This window comes from Sus scrofa, chromosome 13, assembly GCF_054392235.1.
Source record: "Sus scrofa isolate SSC_HxYL_T2T_F1_AM1 chromosome 13, Sscrofa_HxYL_maternal_Yorkshire_Landrace_v2.0, whole genome shotgun sequence".
NCBI lineage: Eukaryota > Metazoa > Chordata > Mammalia > Artiodactyla > Suidae > Sus > Sus scrofa.
Window position 1 is genome coordinate 173,746,303 of NC_139395.1, and position 17,768 is coordinate 173,764,070.

The 17,768-nt window shown below is 38.8% G+C and overlaps 2 protein-coding genes across 19 annotated transcripts in view; one reads left to right on the forward strand and one right to left on the reverse strand.

Moving 5' to 3' along the window:
• Positions 1-17,768, reverse strand: part of CMSS1 (cms1 ribosomal small subunit homolog) — a 395,732-nt gene that overhangs the window by 222,860 nt on the left and 155,104 nt on the right. For 2 of the 17 annotated variants that reach the window (XM_084991613.1, XM_084991618.1), the window contains exon 2: positions 9,181-9,353. The exons of the other annotated variants lie outside the window; for them this stretch is intronic. The gene's annotated coding sequence lies outside the window, so the exon portion shown is untranslated. The remainder of the gene's footprint in view (positions 1-9,180; positions 9,354-17,768) is intronic. 17 annotated transcript variants of the gene reach the window in all.
• Positions 1-17,768, forward strand: part of FILIP1L (filamin A interacting protein 1 like) — a 295,463-nt gene that overhangs the window by 129,075 nt on the left and 148,620 nt on the right.

A 17,768-nucleotide genomic window follows, 5' to 3' on the forward strand; every position in this document is an offset into this window, starting at 1 on the left:
GAAGTAATGGCAAGGATTTCGTGAGGTCTGAAAAAGAAAAAGTTAATAGAGCAATACTGCTATTTAGGTTGGTAGGTAGTTCTCCAACGTGACTTTGGTATATATGACATTTTTGTGTGATTTATTTTATTACAATTTTAAGGCAGTTAAATTATTTATAAAAATAAAATTTGAATTATATGTTTGTGGAACTGCTGAGGCACATCTGTAGAACAATTTAAAAATCACTGGACTAGAATTCTGATTCCACCTAGCGTCTAGAAAGCTAGAGTACCACACTCACTTGAAAAGAAAAAAAAAAAACTGAGTAAAACATAAAAATATAACTCTACTTGAGTCCTAAGAGTTCAGGTCACAAGGTAAACAGCCTGAAATTCAAGCAAGGACAGGCTTCTCCAAGGAAATTTGAAATCTGTACATTGGCTCACTTGTGGCAGAATGCAGAGCAAGGGACACCAGGCATTACAAGTGGTTAAAATTTTAGCTAAACACTTAAGACACTGCTAAAGGACAATTATAGGCTAGAGTGAGAATATAGGATTTTTGGGAGCTGCAATTTTTTTCCAAAAAATAATTAAAGACATAAAACCACAGGTCCAAGAAACCCAGAGAACCCTCAGTAGTATAAATAACAACTACGAAATCATATATTCCAACTACTGAAAATTAAAAATAAAGAGGAAATCTTGAAAGTAGACAGAAAAAAACAGTATATAGAGAGGAACGAAGATAAGAATTGTAGGAAACATTTTGCCACAAACTATGCAAGCCAGAACACAATCAAGTGACATCTTTAAAGGGCTGAAAGAAATTCACTGGGCTAATAGTGTTCCTGGAGTCAAGCCTACATCTAGCAAGAATCCTATTAGCAATCTGGCTGCAGTTCCCTCGAGGAATTACTGTTTCCAAGTTCCTGGTGTCTATAGATTTGTCTTGGGCATGGCTTAATAATCTATCTAAAACATCCAATAAACAGAAAACACCAAATTACCATACAGTTCTATTCTATATGTATGATTTCTGCATGATTGTTGTTTAGTTATATAAGCAGAAATGAGTAGTGTAGGCAGGTCACAGTATCTTCTTCTTCTCTTCAAACAGACTAGCAACAGCACACATGTTTTAGTCTTACTATGCTCTACTTTCTAAGTTCTTTATACCTATTAAAAGAGACACCCTATTACTGTTTGCTTGCTAGCTCAAAGAAAATAACACAATAAGATATGCTGCTGATTTTTCTAAACTTTCTTCCCCACAACTCACTGCATATTTGACTTTCACATCTGAGTAAGAATGTTACTTGTGGAATGATTTGCTACTCAGGATTGCTGAAATGTCACTTTCCCTAGATTATACTATCCAATATAGAACTTTCTTACCCCTCCATGTCTCCTAGTATTGCAGTCACTTTCTAACTGCTTACTCCATTTTTTCCAGAGAACTTATATATGACATATAACATTTTAAATTTATTTGCCTGTCCATTGTCAGTCTTCTGTGTTAGAATATACAACAATAGGGACTCTGTTTCTCTTGGTCACTCACTGCTTAGTCTCCAACACTTGGAATAGTTTCTGGAACTAAATGGAACTCATTATGCATTTGTTGAATAGATGTGCAAATAAATGGGAGAATACATGAACACATTAGCAAAATCTCTTTCACCTAGGGAATCTGGTAAACTTGGGGTGGGGAAGAACAGAAGTAGGTAGATGCTGAATGCCTGCTATGTGAAAGGTACTTTACTGTCTTTATCTAAGATGTCCAGCACAGTCCTAAGGACATTAGCAGACACTAAATATTACTAATTGTAAGTAATGATTGATGCTCTTATTTCATGAACTCATCTCAACAAACTTGTGAGGACACTACCACTTTTAGGTTTTGCAAACTCAAAACAGTTGAACAATATGTCCACGTTTATAGAGGTAGAAGGTGGTGGTGCTAAATCCACCCAAGTATAACAGACACCTAGAGGTGGGAAAGAGAACACTGAAATGTTCATTGTTTATCTCCTTGAAGCTTGTTTCATGTACTCATTTCTTCATCTTGTTTCCTGAGGGCTAAATTATGATCTTTAGTTGAATAAAATTGAATGAATTTTTATTATCTATCATAAAAAATAGGCTGTTTCCCACAAATTTGGATTTTTACTCTTGTTCCTAACTTGTTGAACCTGACAACAACGTTAAAGTCAACAAAGTAAAAAAATGGACTTTAATAAAGCTACCAAAAAAATTCAGTTTAATGAAGCCCTCTAAAAACTGCAGGTTCACACACCATAATAAATCAACCTGTACTTGAAAGCATAAACTGTATATACTGGCACCTGATTCAGCTAAGATAAAAATGACAAGTCCTTCAATGATAAATTGTCCTCTCCATATTATCCAATGGAAATATTCATATTGTCCAATACCTACAAGCAATTAGAAGGATTGAGTTTAACTTTTAAATTAAAAGGCCATTATATGGCGCACAGTTCCCCAGTCTGTCTCTGAAAAATATTCATAGAACCTTCCTGGTCTTAAAGCTTGGGAGGAATATGGTATATAGTCTCAGAATTCCTTTTATCACAGAGCAATTCAGTCAGCTCTTTGGAACTGTAGACTGCAAGAAACCGGGGGATAAAACAAAATGAGAAACCATGCAGGATTTTTTGAAAGTTACTTACCAATTACACAGTATCAGTCAGGGACAGCTAAACTTTGAGCACATCTGTCCCCTACCTCTGCCCCACACCATTAAACCAGGCAGAGGAAAAGAAGTACTGAACATCTGACAGGATACATGCATCTCAAATCTCTGCCACCCTTACTGCTACCAAAACTGGGAAAGATGTGCACTTAAAAAGGGGTTGAAGTGCAAGTCCACTTATCTCTCATTAAGTGTGTAGTGTGTTCATTATTCCTTTTACCACAGTGGGGTTTTGATATTAGTCTATTACTTACCTACAGGATGCAAGTATGAATTCTGTAAGGCCTGAGGGGGAGATGTTGATAAGTTTCATGTAATAAAGAAGATATTATTAGACGTCTACCAAGATCTGGCAATACAATTTAAAATGTTCAAATAAGCAAGATAAAAAAGAAGAATTTGCATATGTATTTGTATATTTTAGATTTCTATTTTTATGAGTATATGGTTTAATATTTAGAAGAAAGCTGAATTAATAATCAGATTGAAATGGGATTTGAAGAATTAAGGTATTAAAACAGACAAGTTTTTAAAATTATAACTTTGCATACACATAAAAGTGAGTGTCTACTGACCTCTTATTAAACATTAATTCTCAAATTAGTATTTAAAATTTATTAACATCCACTAATTCCTATAGAGACCACAGGAAGAGAGAGGTGGCAGAGGGAAGAGGAAATATTTTTATTTATTTTCTTTATGCTGTGTCTATACAGGGCTTCTAAATTCTCATGAAATTTACTGAATTCTAAAACAGATCTCAAAATCCAAACTTCAGCTTATCATTCAGGTGGCCTAATTTTGCCCTTCAACTTTCTTAATAATTGTCATTTCATTCATTACTCCTATAGTTTTGCGCAAAATTTTGTGAATAGATAAAAGGGAAGAATTTAGTGGTTTCTGCCCCAAATTCTTTGGCCTGTTTTTGGCTCTCAGCTTTTACTGCCAAAGGCGTGAAGATCAAAAGATGCTCTTTGCTGAAGTGTTTACTGCCTTGTAACATACCCTCTCACAACAAAGGAGTTCTTTATTTACATCTAACATGAAAGAATAAGTTCCAAAGTAAAAGGCTTGCATCAGACAGATGCAAGTGATAGAATTTTCTTGCCCTACACTCAAGAAAATTCACACCATTAAAATTAAAATAAAGTCAATCTAAATGTCCTCCAGAACAAAAAACACCTCTTAGGGAGGGGGTGCAGCTCTAGCTTTCTTATGTAGTTCCTTGGCTACACTCCTACCGTCAATCTTCCACAACACGGTCTCATTTCATAAGCAGAGAAACATCTCGAGACAGCCCTGGAAACATGAACCACTATTTACACTGGAAAGAATGACTGGGAGCAGTTGTGCCCAGCAGCAGACAGCACTAGAGGCAGAAAATGGGGCTGTGTCACCAATCTGTTATTATTGTAATAACTAATGGAGAGGAATAAAATGGATTACCAGTGCTAAATCAAACTGGGAGGTTTCTGATGCTGCTGCAGGACATTGGCTTCTCACGGTTTATGATATCATCGGGCTTCTTGATGAATTTACAGTCTGGTAATCCTGCCATGGCATTAGTTTTCCACATGCAAATCCCTGGAATCTAGGTCAACTCGGCAAATGAACAGGACTAGGGAACTCCATTGGGTCAAGTTTATTTCACCGTCAGGGAAAGCTAAGACTGGTTGTTTTCCTATTCCTTACCACATTTATTAAACTCACGAAGACTTGTTTGAATGACATCTTTTCCTACCCTTTGCATGTCAGTCAATACTTATGATGTCTCTGCAATATTATTCTATTCCTGTAAAACTAGATCTCTCCTTATTAATAGTATTTTTATTGATTTTCTTACTGCTTAGCCAGACTATATTATCTATATTTTACCATTTTACCCATTTGTTGACTACATTCCTTGTCAATGTGCTAATTTGATGCCTAATCCAGTTTCCTTCTAGTCTACATACACCTAGGTCAGGAACTAGGTCCACATAATTGTACAAAGCCCACCAAAAGAGTATACAGGTGGATTTTTAGGATGACCTAAATTCAGTGACCCGAATGTAAAAAAAGGAACAAAGAGTATTGCTCAGCAGTCAGATATACAAAGGGTGAAACCGCTACCCACTGTGACCTTAGAGGAATTAAGGATGGAAAAACAGGTTGAGGCTTTCTGTGCTCTGTATAAATCAGGCCCTTAGATAGTTAAGATGCATGTCTCAGGAAGAATTTTAATGACCAGAGATTCTTGCATCTTCCGACACATAGAAAAACACTAAAATCATTAACTGCAGGTATCTGTTCTTTGCGATTAGCAATAATCTTTTACCAAGATGTAGGCTTGACTATACGTCTCCTCCCCCCATGCCTTGAGGAGTTCCTCAGAGCTATGTGAAAGGCAGTTTCCCCAGGTTGTGGTCCTCAGTAAGAACCTAAATAAAACTTGAAGTCACCACTCTCATATTGTGCATTTCTCCTTCCATGAACACTAGGAAGCTACTCTACCCCCTTTTATGAGAATGATGTTGCAGGGAAAGGGCTGCTCAGTTGGAGAGTTACCAGGTGTACTACACTCAACTCTCAGACCTCTCTTTAACTCCACAGAGTGAGTCCTTGATGAAGGCACCTAGCCCAAAACTACAGACTATTCATTCTTGTCTCCACACTCTGTTACTAACTTAGATCAAGGAGTGACCAAAGGACAGATACTGATGCACAAAGTGGAAGTGTGGGAAATGAGTGTCAGAGAGATCAAGGGATGCTAATATATTCACTTGCATCTCCTACGAGACCTGGTTCCTGATTCCCAGACCTGTATGTCTACCTGGATACTAGAGACATCTTACACTCAACATGTAGAAAAAGAGGATTTTTTTCCAAATAGACTTCTCTCTCTCTCTCTTATTTTTTTGCACACATGGCATGTGGAAGTCCCCAGGCCAGGACTAAACCCATGCCACAACAGTGACCAGAGCCACAGCAGTGACTACACTGGATCCCCAACATGCTGAATCAGGGAATTCCCAAACAGACTACTCTTCTTGCATGGTGATCTTAGTTGCTGATTCCAGCAACCCACACTCTCTTAGACACCAAAACATGCCAATTCTTGCTGTTAAATATCTTGTGAACCAGTACCCCCCACTCTTCAGTTACATTGCTAGGACTACTGCCAAGCCCTATTCCTTCACATAGATGATTATAGCAGCTTCCTAACTCATCTTCCTGCCTCTAGTCTTTCCCCTCTTTAACTGCATCCTTTTTTTGTGTGTGAAGTAAATTATTTATTTTCCCTCGATCTGATTTTCCTGATAGTTACTGTTTTTAATCTTCAGATTTCACAAATGCAAAGACTGTAGTACAACTGAAGTACACGGGCAGTTGACAAAGACTTAAACTTAGTGCGAAATTTCCAAGTACAACACCAAAAATGTATCATCATGTTTGCTGAAAATAGTTTGCAATATTAACAGTATATTCATTCATTGAGTAATTCTTGGGTGCCTTCCATATGCTAGGCACTGAGGAGATAGCAATGAAAAACATAGCTCCTGGCCACATGAATCTTACATTTTAGTTGGGGGAGACAAATAATAAACAAATAAACAAGTAGATACACAGTATGCTAGGAGATGATATTCATTAAGAAGAGAAATAGAAAATAATAAAGAGGTCAGGAAAGGCTTTTCTAATAAGGTCCAAACATGAACCTGAAGGAGGTGAAGGAACGAAGCATTAAGTAATGTGAGGAAGAATTTCCAGGTAGAACAAATGGAAAGGCACTAAGGCAAAGCATATTGGACACATTCAAGGAACAGCAATGAGGCAAGTGAGACTGGAGTGGAGTAAATGAAGGGCCCAGTGGTAGGAGATGAGGTCAGAGAGGTAGCTGGGGCTACAGATGATAGAAGATGTCATAGGCTATAATAAGGACTTTTGGAGTTCTGGTTGTGGGTCAGTGGGTTAAGAACCCAACATAGTCTTCATGAGGATGTGGGTTCAATCCCTGGCCTCCCTCAGTGGGTTAAAGATCCAGGCATTGCTGCAAGCTGCAGCTTAGATTGCAGATGTGGCTCAGAGCAGTGTTGCATTGGTTGTGGCATAGGCCATGGCTATGGTGTAGGCCAGCAGCTACAGCTCCAATTCAACCCCTAGGCTGAGAACTTCCATATGCCACAGGTGCAGCTGTAAATAAAGAAAAAAAAAAAAAAAAGACTTTTACTCAGAGAGGAAACACAGGGGAGTTTTGAATAGGAAAGTAACTGGATTTGATTCGAATTCAACATGCTACCTCTTGCTACTTACTAATTGCATCCTTATAGACACCAATCACAATTGATCCCCGAACAACATGAGGGTTAGGGGCACCAACTCCCCCCCCAAGTCAAAAGTTTGTATATAACTTACAGTTGGCTCCCCACATCTGCATTACTTCTGTATCCACAGTTGTACAATCATGGATTCAACCAACTGTAGATCATGTAATACTGTAGTATTTACTACCGGAAAAAAACCCATGAATAAGTAGACTCTCAAAGTTCAAACCCATGTTGTTCAAGGGTCACCTGTATAGTTTGTTCATGGCATTTTGCTGCTTAAAATCTTTTAGTGGTTGGCTACAACATGGAGGATAATGTTTGGGTTCTTTAAAATGGTAAAAAGTCCTTCAAGATCCACCCCAGGTTCTGACTTAACCTCTATCACTGTCTCTTACAAACTCTACCTCTCCTACCTCTTGACTAATATCCCATATACAAAATGTCTTGCCATTTTCTGAACCAATTGTGTTCACTGCTCTTTCTCAAGAGCAGTGACCCTGTATACGCAATGTCTAGAACTCCTTTCCTTTCTTGTCTACTAGTAAACTCCTACAAGGAAACTAGGGACATGTTAGGTTTCAGTTAGATGAAGAGGTAGAGAAAGTATTCTGCATTAAGTTTGGGAGTGAAGAGAACATAGGGGGTAAAGAAGCACAGGGATTGTTGGAATGAGATTTTAGGAATGACTAGAGAACCACGTTCAACTTCCTTTATAGCATTTATTTCGGTTTATTACACACTTGAAAGGAGTTCAGTCTCACACACCTCACACACTGCTAAGGCTTAAGGTGCAGTGGGGGTAAGGTGGGCATTCCCTACTCAGAGATAGACTGCAGGCTCTGGAACTAAGCTGCCGGGTCTGAAACTGGGCTCTACTACCCTATCAGATGACCTTGGGCAAGCTACTTATTATTCCTGTGTTCTCGCTAAATGTGTTTAGCTACTTTAGCAGGCAGCTGTGAGAATGAATGAGTAAATGCATATATAGTATGAGGCTGAACAGTATGAAATTACCCTTTTTATAGGTCAAAATGCTCAAATAACAGCAAGTTCATGTGGATCAACCATTTAAACAATGCATAACGAATTACACACACTCCAAAAATGTTATTCTCATAGAGGCTTCTAAACCATTTGTTGAGGTTTCTATCACCCAAAGGTCTTTTCTCATTGATGTCCTCTTACTAATTTCCTGGTTCCCTTAAAACAAGACGAGGGCACTTGATAACAAACTTTTAACACATTCTTGGTCCTATCAACATCCTGGATGACTTCAGTATCCATCTAGACAGCCTACCCAAGTCCTTTCATTCTTCACCTTCAAGGTGACATTACCCACATTAAGGTCATACCCGGAATTAGTCATCAAGTGGGGCTGCTTCCCAACCGATATACAAAGATGATGACAGTCTCCAATTCTTCCAGTTGTCTCCTGTCTTTACTTTCACTACCTCTCTTCTTCAGTTCCAAGAGAACCACAGTTTCTTGGCCCTTCTCCTGGCCTCAATGCTTTATCCAGCTGGGAAAGCACAGCTCAACACCCAAACCACTCTCTCATCAGTATCTTCAACTACATTGGAACTCTGTCTTTTTGCTTCTCTTGTTTAATAAAACCTCAATACATGATCAATTCAAAAAATGTACTTTCTATATTTCATGACCCAGATGTTAAACACAGTTGGAGAAAATCAGCTTTCAGACTGCTGCCACTATAAATTTGCAGCCCTCAATCTCTGCTCAATCTCTCACTCATATTTGCTTGCTTTTTATTTTTATTTATTTACTTTTATTTTTAAATGATTTTTATTTTTTCCATTATAGTTGGTTTACAATGTTCTGCCAAATTTCTACTGTACAGCAAAGTGACCCCATCACACATACATATATACATTCTTTTTCTCACATTATCCTCCAATATGCTCCATCACAAGTGACTAGATAAGAGTTCCCTGTGCTATACAGCAAGATCCATTGCTTATCCATTCCAAAGGCAATAGTTTGCATCTATTAACCCCAGATTCCCAGTTCCTCCCACTCCTTCCCCCTCCTCATTGGCAACCACAAGTCTGCTCTCCAAGTCCATGAGTTTATTTTCTGTGGAAAGGTTCATTTGTGTATATTAGATTCAAGATATAAGTGATATCATATGGTATTTGTCTTTATCTTTCTGACTTACTTCATTTACTATGAGAGTCTCTAGTTCCTTCCATGTTGCTGCAAATGGCATTATTTTGTTCTTTATTGTGGCTGAGTAGTATTCTGTTGTGTATATATACCACATCTTCTTAATCTATTCATCTGTCGATGGGCATTTAGGTTGTTTCCATGTCTTGGCTTCTGTGAATAGAGCTGCAATGAACATAAGGGTACATGTGTCTTTTTCAAGGAAAGTTTGTCTAGATATATGCCCAAAAGTGGGATTGCTGGGTCATATGGTAGTTCTATATTTAGTTTTCTGAGGTACCTCCATACTGTTTTCCATAGTGGTTGTAACAATTTACATTCCCAGCAACAATGTAGAAGGGTTTTGCTTGCTTTTTAAATTTAATTTTATTTTTTAAAAAATACGGCTGCACCCATGGCACGTGGAAGTTCCCAGGCCAGGGACTGATTCTGAACCTCAGGTGAAACCTATGAAGAAGCTGCGGCAATGCCAGATCCTTTAACCTGCTGTGCTGGCTGGGGATCGAACTCTTGCCTCTGCAGCAACCTAAGCTACTGCAGTCAGATTTTTAACCCACTCTGCAACAGTGGGAACTCCAAGCTTGCTTTTATTTTACTCAGCAAAACTGTCTTTATGCTCAAGACTCCAACCAAAACCACATCCCTCTCAGCATATGACATCATCTTCCATGTCAATGAAATAATTACACATAATTTCATCTCACACCCTCCCTTTCCTAGATAACTACGGGCCTATCCTTACACTCTTTATTCCTTTTCCGAAGATGATGTATCCCTGCTCTGGTTCAAGGCTCTGCTCTCCCCATGTGGCTCTAATCTTTCATCTCTTCTAGGATCTGATCTGTCAACTATCTTCTTTATTTCCTAAATCTTCAAACTTTCACTGTCTATTTGCTTTCCCCCTAAGCCCAGAAGCCTACTTAAATTTTCATGATATTAAAGTTAATTTTTCCCCTTCTTGAACTAAGGAACCCTAGGAACCATCCACTTCCTTCTCTTCTTATTCAAGTGATTTGAAAGAGAACTCTACGTTCACTATCTTAACTTTCTTATCCTTCCCATTTACCTTACAACAAATCACAATCTGACGTCTGTCCTGGCCACGGAACTGAAAACGTTTCTAATGAGCCCACCAATGAACTCCACAACGCTGTCCCAATGGACATGTATCAAATCTCTGCCTTCTCTGCCTTTCCCTCCCAGTCTTCCACATGGGTTCCTCTCCTTTGTTTGCCTTTGAAAGTTTGCGTTTCTCAACATTTCCCCATTGCTACTTTAATCTGCTCATTCTACATACTCTATTTGTGCAATTTCATTATTTCATTTGCTCTTGATTTTAAATATCTCTGATAAGGGGTGATTCCCAAACCTGTATTTCTAGTCCAGATTCTCTCCCAATGCTTACCACATTTATTTACTTTAGATAGCACACAGGACTTAAACCAAACATGTCATTCATTCAGTTTTTCAAAAAATATTTATAGATGACCCACACTTTGTACTAGTATTCAGCAATAAACAATACAACAAGATAGGCCCTTTACCTTAAGCCTTATTCCTTACTACCACCTCCAATTAACCTTTAGGCCATAATAATTCCGAACTTTCTCTAGCCCACTATTTTCTGCTGAAAGAAAACTAAACATTGGGAGCCTATGAACATGCTAATCTTCAGACCGGAATTCCTTTTCCATGTTCTTTTCAATTTTTAAGACTTTTAGAGAAGTCTTGCTCTCCAAATTCCTCAACCTGGATGAATTATCCTTGATCACTGTATTGGCTACGATGTACTAAAACTATCTATCTGCACATGTCTTCCCCACTGATCTCCAGGGCAGGAGTTATGTCTCTCCAGTGGACATGCTTCGTACATAGGTAACAAATGTTTGGGATTATTCAGCTAAACATAACCTTTCTCCTCTTTAAACACCTGAAATACTGGGATGCTTTTCTAACTCTCCCCAGTATAGCTGCTGGTTAAATCACATTCCCTTCTCTTTGTTAATGACAGTTTAACTTTCTTGAGCATGCTGTGCCTCTTTCATTCACTATACTCTTCAAAATCATGTGTATAATGGACACTCAAGAAACAGTGGCTGAATTGAGCTGAAATGAACAGAGAAAACACTGCCATATTTCTATCTTCTATCTCTGGAATCCTTTGGTGTAGACCAGGGCTAAGATTTCGCAGGTATCTTTCTGCTACAGTCAAGGTCCAAGAGTGTTATTAAAGATATTGACTGTTCTTCAAGCTCTGAATAAGTCCCAAGAGACCACTCTGATTGAATATATATGAAGGAGGAAAGATGGAGCTCTTAGTGGAATAAAAAATTCATCTGAGCACTTGATCACCTTGTGCCATATGTCCTTCTGCAATGTATTAAATTTAGGCTCTTAACGGCTTAAGTTCATTTTCCACAAATGAATACTTATATTCATTCCTCACAAGAAGCTTCATTCTCAATATGTATAAAATGCTTTAAGCTCTTTGTGAAAGGAATGATGTAAACATATGACATTATTACTAACATTTTCCTCTAGATAACCTCATGAGGTAAGTATTAATGTCAGAGGGAATATTATTTTACAGATGGATAAGTCAGCTGACTTGCTCAGAGTCAAAGGTAGAGGTAAGAGCCAAGAGTCCTGTGAATATAAATTCATTGCCATACCTAATCCAAGCTTTTCAGTAAGTGTTTCCTAGGGTGTGAAGGAGTCTAGAAACTTTTTCCTTCTTTTTTTGGATTGTGTCTAATGTATCCCTCTTTCCCTCTTATCAATTCCTCCTTCTCAAAAAAGAACCACAGGAGAATGCAGTGGTCACCTAGCAGCTATCCAGTCCCCTACCTGTGCAACATCTGTGGTAGTACAGAGGGTCTGACAGGTGTACTCCATCTAACTTCTTATCCAGGGCTCCCAAGCAAGGCAGCTCGGAGCTCTGCCATCTCAAGTTAATTCAGTTTGAGTAAAGTGCTCTGTTGTCCAAGTAGAAGATGCTCAAATTCATTCTCTTCAGTTACATCTCATACATGTGGCCCATATAACCTAATAGAGATCCCATTTTCCAAACACTTTTTCAAATCTGACACACTACATTTATTAGGACAAAGACTCCAAACTATTTTGATGGGCCCTGCTCAACAGCAACCACCTATGGAGAAGGAAAAATGTGCTAGACTGAATTATATCTAGTTCCATGGTCTAAAACTTTACATAGCCAAAAAAGTCACTGTTATTTGGAATGATGCAGGCCTTAGGTTGAGAAGAAGAAAGAACAAGACAGTGAAGAAGATGAAGATGAGGCAAACAATACTTTTTCTTTGTAAATAACAATGAAAACAACAACAAAATATATCTTGTTTCCTATATTTAAGGAGTGGTGCAGAAATTTGTTAAACTGCTGCAGCTGATCAATGATATATATTCAGACTCTGGGAGAAGGGCATATAAATAATTTATTCATAATGATGTATAAATTATTAAGGACCAATTGTATACAATGCACTGGGGATACAAAAATGACTAGAAATGTAAACTATCACAATTCACTGACATAATAGCATTAATTGCCATCAGGCATATGTGTATTCAATGCAAACGGAGTGGAAGGAACTTGAAAAGTCATTAGGCTTTCCTTTTTGTCTTTTTTAACCTCAGTCCAGGTAAGCTGAAGATAGGTAACCTAGAGGTCAAAGACTTGGTTTCACAGGAATAAATATCACATCCTTCCTCCCTACTGGCTGGCACATAATCATAACATGCACTGGTATGCTGGTAAATGGTTAACAACTGGCTCTCTGGAAAAAAAAATCCTGATTTGTTGCATTTGCCGATTTCCTTGGGGCAGATATTCTCATGATGGCTTACTTCAAACTACCAAAATGACATCACTGAATACAGAGCTACAAGAGAACAGGCATAACTAACCTCAAGAGCATAATGTAGTAAAAATATTAGGAAGAGATAAGTTTAGAGCACTTGTTATCTCTGTATTCAAGAACTTTATCTATTTGCTTGCCACTAAAATAATTTTCAGTTAGACTATATTTAACAAACATCTCATATAATTCTTAAAAATTTAATAATCATGAGCTGCTAAGAACCAGTTACAACATTCCACTGCACTCCCACCACAGGTATTGCAGGGGGCAGGGGTAGTGATACAGATCCATGTTTATTAAAAAGCTGCGCCTTGCTTCACTCTTTGCTGTTGTCTCCCTGTCCTACACAGACCACAATCAGAAACAACTATTCCAGGTTCACTGTGCCCCTCTCTTTGCCCTCTGCTCTGCTTCCAATGGTCCTCAGTAAGTTATACCACACTCCACCAGGAAGAGAGATCTGGCATCCCAGTGCTGAAGTCTAACAGACTGGGTTTGCTGTCATTATTAACTTTACAAACATTTGGCAAAGGGGGCAATTATTATTATTACCATTATTCAATGCTCTTCCCTCTATATTTACAGTTTGATTCAAGATGTCTTCACATTTCAATGGCATTTTCAAGTTTTAAAGTATTCTTAGCTTCAGATTTTCAGGCAAGGTGGAACGGGAGGTGCAGAAAGGAAGGGCCACTGGTGGGGGAGCCTACTTCATTCCAAGACATCTGCCCGGCGTCGACCATTTAAACTCCCAGCCCTTTCAAGTTCCTAAACCCAGACTCTGCAGCCTGCTTAGGTACCCTCCCAATCTACTTCTGAGCTAAGAAATAATTTTTCTAAGGACTTATTTACCTATAGATTGTGAAATTTTTTTTTATTCAGCTTTTTTTTAAGAAATACTGTGAAGAGATATCCCTATAAATAGTCATTTCACTGTTAAAATACAAAGGAATCCATGGAGTTCCCGTCATGGCGCAGCGGAAACAAATCCGACTAGAAACCATGAGGTTGCGAGTTCGAGCCTCGCTCGGTGGGTTAAGGATCTGGCATTGCCATGAGCTGTGGTGTAGGCTGCAGACATGGCTCAGATCTGGCATTGCTATGGCTCTGGCATAGGCCGGCAGCAACAGCTCTGATTAGACCCCTAGCCTAGGAACCCCCATATGCTGTGAGTGTGGCCCTAAAAAAAGACAAATAGATAAAGAAAAACAAAAAACAAACAAAAGAATCCAGAAAAGTATCTTAGAGAAACTCAGAACTACAAATTTATTATTATTATTATTTTCTTTTTAGGGCTGTACCAGTGGCATATGGAGGTTCCCAGGCTACAGGCTGAATTGGAGCTACAGCTGCTGGCCTATGCCATAGTCACTGCAATGCGGGATCCAAGCTGTATATGCGACTGACACCACAGCTCAAGGCAATGCTGGATCCTTAACCCACTGTGCAAGGCCAGGGATTGAACCCTCAACCTCATGGTTAATAGTCAGATTCGTTTCTGCTGCACCACAATGGGAACTCCCAAATTTATTATTTATCTCAATTCTAGAGGTCTGGAAAAACAGTCATGACCTTCAGAGAACATGGTGTTACACCCACAGGACACACGATGCTGGAAGGAGCATGTGCCACAGCACCTGACTGAGCAACACAGATAAATGCAACAGCCTGCACTGATAAAAAACTATTTCAACCTTCTGTCCTTGATAAAAAAGTTATAAAGTGCTTCCATGTGTGAAGAACATAAGAAAGAAGGTCATGACCTGCTTAACCTCGAAAGAAAAATACCTGACTAATGTATTAGTTGTTTCACAACTTAAGCTTTTATTCTTTTTCTCATGGTGGGGACTAAGTGTTATGTTTGGCTAGTAGGATTTAAATTTCTTTAGAAAACATATTCTCTTGGACCAATGTAATCTTTTAAGATATTTGCCAGAAAATACATTCATTTACAAACAATTTTATAAACTTATAATTTACTGTAATTTATCTACAGCAGATTTTTCTAAATATATTAGGTACTCCAATAAATACAATGAAAGGGGTCATGTTTCTTTTCTGTTTGAAGAACAGCTTCATATGCAAAAATCTTTCAAAGCCTGAGAAGTTACTGGGTCCATGTATGATGGGACTAGTGTCTGAGCGATCTAATGTTAACTTAAGGAAGTGTTTTCCAACTGTTGCTGGAAACTCAGTGGGTGAGAAGTGTATGAAGATATGATCTGGGCAGCCTGACAGTGCCCGGGCCAGTTTCCTCAGGCACTCCTTACTTCAGTTACCCTCCAAAAGCTCTGCTGCTTACTCCAATGTCCTAAATCAACACCACCATTTTCTATGTGAGCCATACTCGGAAATACAGGTTAGGAAGCACTAGTTTAGATACCATCAGCCTCCTATGGGTGGCTGACACAAACACAGATTGTTGCAAGAACTTGATTCATTGAGCTGTGATAGAGTGTTAGGGTGCAAAGAGCAGAAGTGGGAATAAAACTTGGGTTGTGGCTCAGGCTTTCTCATTACTAGCCCTGAACCCTTAGCAGATCACTTTACCTGTCAGGACCTCGGCTGCCTCCAGCTGTAACATAAGCTGACTGGTCTAGATCCCTATGACTGTGAGCATGTAAGCTTCATACTGGGCAAGGCATGGGAAATCCCAATCTTAAGAAAACTGTAAACCAACTGAAGATAAGATCATTAATGAAGATAAAAGGTAATGAGGAAATATAAACTCTGAGTGAATTATAATGAGTTTGGAGGCCTGAGAATTATCATTGCTTATATACCTCAATGGCACTTCCTACTGGGCATATAAACCTCTATCTATAGTGTAAATTTGCATCACAGACCAGACTATGACCTTTGCTTTTATTTAGTCATGAAATAGAGTAAGCATCATGTTTAAATATTCAAACATGTGCTCCAAGATTAAAAGTCATGTGAATTTAAAAGATCAGCTTCACCTTGGTTGTACCTAGGAGCTCTGGACTGGCCTATTTAATACTTTCATTATGATACATTTTAACACTGACCAAGGCAAGGATGCATTTGCTACGATTCCTCCTCTGAAAAAAAATTTAAACATCTTGCTCACCCAACATTCTTGAATATTTTTCCAGTCTTTTCAAGCAGCTGCTCCTGCCACACTTCTTTTTGGACCCACAGAGACCCTAGTCCCTTACTCTTCCACTAGATCCTTATGCATTAGTCCTTTCCTACCTTCACTTATTTTCATATCCAACACAGGCTTGAAGGATCATCACTTCAGTCTCTCCCTTACTTACCTTCATCCCTTCTGTCCCCAAGAAGCACTTGTCTACACATACTCAATACCGGGTCAGTTTAACAACAACAACAAAAAATCACACATGTTTGAAAACTGGGGCAGCTGTACATTCATGGTTACCAGCATTGCCTGGCCTGACAACACTGCTAGGTAATTTTGCTTCCCTAGAATTTAGAGTATTTCAAAACTTCTTCAAGTTACTGTTACCCTGATTATCTTACCCTCCCTAGACAGGCTAAACCCTCTTTGAAAGTAGCAGGAGGTAGGGAGAACAACTGAGGTTGTAGGCAGCCACAACTGCTAGTAAAATCTAGACCAACTCTTGAAAGCCATCAGGAGAGAGGTCTCCTCCATACAGTAATGTGGCTAAGGTATGAAATGTGGAGTTACAAATACTTGCTTTATTTATGCTTGTCGTGACCACACCAGTGAGGGTGTGGTTGTGACTAAAAGCAGGCAGAAGCCATTTCTAAAGTTTTTTTTTTTTTTTTTTCCTTTTATGGCTGCACCTGTGGCATATGGAAGTTCCTAGGCCAGGGGTCGAAATGCAGCTGCAGGTTCGGCCTATGCCACTGTCATGGCAACAATGATCCTTATTCCACTGAGAGAGGCCAGGGATCAAACCTGCATTCTCACAGAGACAATGTTGGGTCCTTAACCTGCTGAGCAACACTGGGAACTCCTAAAGATTTTTTATTTTTTTGGTCTTTTGTCTTTTTGCCTTTTCTTGAGCCACTCCTGCGGCATATGGAGGTTCCCAGGCTAGGGGTCCAATTAGAGCTGTAGCCACTGGCCTATGCCAGAGCCACAGCAACACGGTATCCAAGACATGTCTGCAACCCATACCACAGCTCACGGCAACGCCGGATCCTTAACCCACTGAGCAAGGCCAGAGAACGAACCTGCAACCTCATGGTTCCTAGTCGGATTTGTTAGCCACTGCGCCATGATGGGAACTCCTCCTAAAGATATTTTTAATTTTATAGGCTCAGTGCACTTCCTTTATCTTGAACTTAAATCTTTCCCCACATATTCTTAGGGCTTGGAATCAAATCCTACCTCTGCCATTTAGCTTTCTAACCTCTGGTAGGTTACTTAAACTCTCTGTATCTGGGGATAAAACCTACCTCATAGAGTTAACGTGGGCATTAAACTTGGTATAAAAGGCCAAGCCCATAGTGCTATAGAAGTGTTTGCTATTATTATTATTGTTATCCTACGTACAAAAGTTACCCAAATTTTCTCATAGTCATAAAAATATTAAAACTGTATTATCTCTTTCTTTCTCTTGTTTCTCCAAATATACTGTTGATAGAGAAATGGTCTTGCTATTGATACTGAATGAGCCATATCTGTCTAATCCTAATGACTGATTACATTCTTTCTCTAACAATAAAACATAATAAGCAAAATATT